Below are 6,340 nucleotides of genomic sequence, written 5' to 3' on the forward strand. Positions count from 1 at the left end.
ACAGATGGGTACGTTCAGTTAAAGCAGAAGAAGCATTTCCACCCAGGAAACACTGCCGTAGGACAGTGGGACTCGGTGGTTTTGCCCGCAGGCAGAACATATTATTCCAGTTTCCACACGCAGCACAGCAGCAGCAGACACAGGGGAAAAAAAAAAAACCAACTGTGAAGCACGAGGTCACAAATTCACTCAGGCCCTGGCACCACAACTAGGTCATTGCTTGCCAAAACTGCTCCCAGGCCCTGGAGAAAACAGCCTGGGAAAAGCTGGGAAATCCATACCATTACACAGCACTTCTGAGCAACCTGCAAAAGAGACTCCAATGCAGCATGAGAAAGAGAAGAGGTCTGTGTGCATCCATTCCTCCCAGAAAGAGCACCTCTTGGGACAGGCTTTTCTGTTGTTGTTCACAGCAGGAGGACACCATCATATGCCTTAAGCCCAATATTTGACCCTAGGCAATTGGCAGTAAATGGAAACGTCACTGAAATTCAGAAATGCTTTAAATCATTGCTCTGGTAGTAGCAATTAACAAAAAACCCCTGCCATACTAATGACTTGGATCCCAGTTAATTGAATAACCCTGCACTGACAGAACTGCATCCTAGATGGCCTAATAATAGGCTTTTCTATTGTAGCGTTTTTAAAATTTATTGGCATCTTATAACTGGTATCTCGGGTTATAAATGGGATTAGATGCCTAAGTGATGCAACTGCTGCTCACATGAGGGTTAAGCTGAGTACTGTGCAGGGTCACAGGGAGGAACATCCCCCAGGGACATAGCGGTGACAGTACTTTCAATGGGGACCAAATCCTTTGAGTGCGGAAGATCCCCAGCTCTCTTGGTGGCTTTTAGATGAAATCTGTTTGAGCAGGGGAAAGAAGATTTTTCTGTTAAATCCCTTCACATAGGTTCAGATGGAATAATGAAGTCAGCTCTCAACATTTCAGCAGCCTCTCTCCCTCCAGGACTCCGAGGAGGCATCTAAAGTACATCCATTTTCTGTGTAGAATATCAGCAAAATTAGGCACTCGGTTTAGGACAAGTCAACACCAGTCTGCTACTGGTACCCTGGTGTATAAACCGACCCTGTGTGAGATGGCAGCTTCATGAGGGATCGATCTCCTCAGAAGCAGCGCATGGCTCTTTTTGCTCCTTAGGCTGTACACTCAGCTCTACAAAGCCCAGGCCTCAGCAGGTTGCAAGGGGCTAGTCCTGAGTTAGGAGGCAGGGATGCACACCACTGTGTAACTAAGTTTAACCCATTAATTTCATTCTGAAAAACCAAACCATTAGGAAATTCCTCCCACAAATGTCAAATGATGCCACTTTCTTCCCGCAGTCCCTCCCTTCCAATATTGACGTATTTTCTCATCTCCTTCAAGGCTATCTGGATCAGCCAATCATTAGGCTGAATGCAGAGCTGCAGACTAATACCATGAGTTATAAAAATGGAACTTTTATGGTGATAAGGGACCTCAGAAGGTCGCTCGTGGTGAGTAGCATGCAGCAAGGACATGCTTCATCCCAGGCCAGGAGAACAAGGCAAGCATTTTTCAGATTGTCACTGTTCAACTTGAGGAATCATCCCCTTGCCAAGGAATCGAGTCTTTTCTGGGGTGTGAAGATTTGTTAGACACATTTACTTCCCCAGCTGGCCAGGAGAAGGCAAAAGCTTGATTGCTTCTTGGCAGACTGGGAGATGCTAAAAACAATACAAGCAAAATGTATTCAGATATATTACAATGCCTCCGAAACCCACAGGTCTCTGTACAAACTGAATCTCAGCCTTTTTATATTGAGTTTCAAAATAGAAAATACAACACCCACAGACACAGCTTTCCATAACCCTCGCTGCCCAGACAGCACGACCGCTCCGAGTCTGCTTCTGCTACTGAAGCAGGGACAGCTCTAGGCATTTCCTGTGTATCTGCCCATATCGACTCAGGGAAAGACTTCTCGAAGCTCACAGGTAAAAGCAAGATGAGTGGTTATTTGGGAACCCTCTACAGAAAGCACAGAAGCTGAAAAAATTAGGACAACTGAATGTGGAATGCTTCCTCCTTCTAGCCAGGACTGGTCCTCAAAGCAAATCTCTTACTTTGCACGAGATTTTAGAAAGAAACTCTACACAACTGCAGTTACAAGAGCTGCCCCAGCGCTTCTTGCAGCAGGGGTGCTAAGTAACACCTGGACTGATTTCTACCTCAAGCATTTATCACATCCTGACCCCGTATGAAATTCTCTGCAGATTTCCAGTTGCCTTTGGACCACTTGGAAAGTCTGTACTCCAGTTCTGGAGCTCTGGGGATGCAAAGGAGACACGGAACCACCAGCTACTATGGCACGTCCTTCTCACAGGCCTTCAACACCAGTCCTCTCTGTAGTAGCCCACCCCTGGTATAACCATTGCCTGAGTTCAAAGACTGGTATGTGTCTCCGGAAATGGAGTTTAGATGTTTGTCTTATCTGAACAAGTTCAGTGACTGAACATGCTGCACAAAAGAGCGTGAGCAACCCCGACAAAGCAACTGCCGCCTCCTTATCACAGTCTCCAAAAGGACTGAAAAGAATCAAGCGTCAGAGACTTATCTCTTGAGAGATGTTCAGCGCCCATGCCTGGCTTACCGATCAGCTCTAACTCCCTTTTTCACTAGAGCTTTTCTGCCTTGTTTTTGGCCACACAGTACAGCCTTGCCACTTCCTGAGTGTGGAGGAGTTGTGAGGGGAAGGGGGGTGTGGAGGATGGGCCCTCTTTGCCGATGCTATTGTCTTGTATTTCTGGACAATGGGATGTTTCTACCCATGACAATTTTACCGTTGTGATAACCGTAACAAATAGCCATGCTGGTATCACAGGAAGGTTCTGAAGTTTTGGGTGATGACAATGAAATGGAGACTGCGGACAGGTTTCCTTGAAGCTACGTTAACCTGGGATCTCTCTGTATAGCCTCCCCATGCATTCAAAGTACAATATGGGGTCTTGCTGCCAGTGTGCCAAGTCCATCAGTGAGAAGAGCTCACTCTGAGATAGGAGAGGGCTCTTGGTTGTGGCCTACTGCCAGTTCCAGAAAATACAGGCTTGGCACATGTCCTGTGCATTACAACGATTGTTCCAGTCCCTGCAGGGCTGGTGCAGCTTTAAGAGTTGTGGGAATGAGTATCAAAGAAAAAGGATGCTGCAGCATTAAGAGAAGAATCAATATAGCCTGAAGTCAATTGGAGGAATATTACAGACCAGGCAGAAGGAAACACATAAGCTCCCTTCGGGAACAAATGCTCCCATGTATCCCCACCAACTCCACCTCTTCTTCCATTTGCATTGGGCTGTGTGTCCTATGCCTGTTACAACACTCCAAAGCAAGGTAACCTACCATATCACAGAAAATTTGCCTTTCATGACAGTTTTCTCAATAGCCCTCCAAAATACTGCTTCTGCCATGAAACGTGCCAGATCTTTCGAGCCGCTTCCCCACCTGCTCAGTCAGCTGGCATGGGATTTCCAACAGCACCAAGCCCTGCTCTAACAGCCCCCAATGAAGTCAGTAGAAAAATACCTTTTGGTTTCAGTAGGAACAGAGTTTGACCAATCCTGAATGCTATTGAAAATCCTTCACTAAAGGACAAAAAGAGCAAACAGAGATATTTGATTCTAGGACACAAGAGATCAGGCCAAATGCCCCAGCAAGTAGGAAAGATGACAGCAACAGCTTAGACAGGACAAGGGATGCAAAGCAAATCACACTTTACACCAAGAATAGCCTCTGGAAACTAGTATGAACCTTTTGGGTTATGGTGTTACTCAGCAAGAACAGAGGCATCACCAGTGTCACTCCATGACAGTGGGACACACCTGCCTGCTGGCATTTCTACATTCTTGATGTCTGGAAATACTGACTTAATTCTCTAGGTTGGAGCCTGTCTGCAAGAAACAGGTTGGGGTTGGTCCCACAACAGCCCCATTTTGGATGCAGTTATGATGGCTATAACCTTCAGGTGATCTCCTGAAGTTCCCCATGTTCAAGATGGTAGAAATTCAAACACACAAAACATCAGCTCCAGTGAAGGAGGATTCCAATTCTCACTCACATCCAAATCCTCAACAACACATCAGAACAGCCTGTGTCTCCACTTACAATTGTATTTGATCTTTCATTGCCTCATCCCAAGTTCTTGAATTTAGACAAGCAAACATATTGATTTATACAGACCTATAAACATAATATACACACTTTTGAGACCACTCTTTGAATTTTGATATTACTTAAACAACAAGAACTTTTTTCTCTGGCATTTTGAATGCCAAAGAAGTGTAAAATTAGCATTGTGCTTTATTCTCAAGAAAACCAAGCACCTCTGCCCTCAAAAGCTCAGGGTCTAAGGCCAGACATATAACAAGAAGGATGATAAAAACACCGCAGAGAGTTCTAGCAATATCATCGCTTGCTTACGTGGCTATTCTTATTTGTCATTTGCCCACAGAAGCTTGAGGAGGAAGACAGCAGTGTTTAAGGACTAGGCAGAACCACAAGTCCTGCAGCGTGGCCCAGCTCTGCTCCTACCTTCCTGCACGCAGCCTTGAGCAGGTCACCCTACCCCTTGTGCGTGCCCTCCCTCTGCCCAATTCTCTGCCCTGGCTAGGACTGTCTCAAGGTATTTGTAGCAAGGCATATCTCCCCTAGGCATATTCTGTGCCTTGTTCAGTGAAGCCCTACTGTAATCTAAGATCTCTAGGCACTTCCGTAACACATATATTCAATAATAATAATATGAAATGGATGCTAACTGGTTGTGCAAATATCTCCATTAATTTCCATATTTAAAAATCTCTCCTCCAGAAAACACAAATAATCAACACAAATGCCTGTCTGTAAGCATGCAAGGCTGAATTAACAACAGATGATGTTTATGGAGAGGTCTCACTGACAGAGCTTTGCCCAGCTAAAGTTCTTTTATCAGACATTCCCCAAAGATCCCCCCCTCATGCTGTGCTCAGCTTAACAGATACAACAGGGGCTGGAGTGGAGGTTTCACCTGACAAGTAATAACTAATACTTGAACCCCTATTTCTGTGCTGCAGAGTTCAGACATTTGGCACGCTGGTCATCATGAATTTCACTGAGCTCGTGGCTTCACGTCTATCATGTAAGTCCAATTGCACAGGGCAGAGCGGAGCTCTACAAGAGTTGCTCAAGTCCCTCTGGTAACAGTACCGGAACCTGAGATATAATAAAAGCTTCTCAATTGTTTTTCATTTGGCTTTTTCTGTGGGAAGATATGGATAAGGACCCACTAGGTGAGAGAGCACTCCTCTCCATCGTTGCCCATTAGGGCTGCCAGTTTAAATCACAGTCTGCCATTTCTCAAGTTACCCTGTTTCAGGCAAGCATAAAGACCCAGACCACCACCTAACAGGATCTATGTCACAGGACATGTTTCAACAAAAAAATTACTATACAGTAGCCTTTGCTACATGGCCCTGAAGTACTGTCTTGAGCCTGGGGGTAACTGAGAACTCCTACCAAAAAAGGAAGAATTCAGCAGAGGCGTAGGTAATCCTGCTGGCCACTACCCACAGGGCACCCACGTTCCTTGGCAATTGGCATGAGAAGAAACTTCATCACAGCTCAGGCCTACTGAACAGAGCTCTGAAAAAAAGGACATTTTGTTTTCAAATGTTTTTCTCTTACAGGCATTGAATGAAGAGAAGGAAAAAAACCAACAAAAAACCCAAGCTCTGATGAGAAAGATAAATTCTCAAAAACAGTGACAGACGCCCAAAGCAGATACCGGAGGAAAAACTCCACCAAGATCCGATTAACCCAGTGAATCAGCGCTGCGGACAGTATCTCTAAACCAAACTACTCTTCCCTTCTCCCCTCCCACACTCTTCTTCCCATCATTGCAAAGCTCTCCCAGCCCACAGCTCCTCTGCCCACCGCTCGCACACACGAACCCTGACCGAGGGCCTGATGCTGTCAATGTTGGCTCACACAATACCCTCCGTTGATGCTGATGAAGTCAGCATTAGTGTAGGCACTAGGCCCCTGGCTTTGGATAGCTTCCCTCACCACAAGCACAGTTGCCGACCCCTGGTTCCAATGTTACTGTTATCCTTTCACCACTCCTGCTTTTGGGGCAATTTCCTGAGCTCATGCAATTGGAAGAGATTGGGTTGGCAGGTAGGGAGAAAAATCTCTTTGTGAAAGAGGAGAAATGTCTCCTTTTTAGCAAAGAAGGACACACAGTTGTTAGATGGGTGATGCTCTCACGCGTTTGCAGCCCTGATGCACTGCCTATACCAACACAACTGGTTTCTTCCAGGGGCTCTTTAAAGC

The sequence above is a fragment of the Balearica regulorum genome, chromosome 10, assembly GCF_011004875.1.
Source record: "Balearica regulorum gibbericeps isolate bBalReg1 chromosome 10, bBalReg1.pri, whole genome shotgun sequence".
In the NCBI taxonomy this organism is placed as follows: domain Eukaryota; kingdom Metazoa; phylum Chordata; class Aves; order Gruiformes; family Gruidae; genus Balearica; species Balearica regulorum.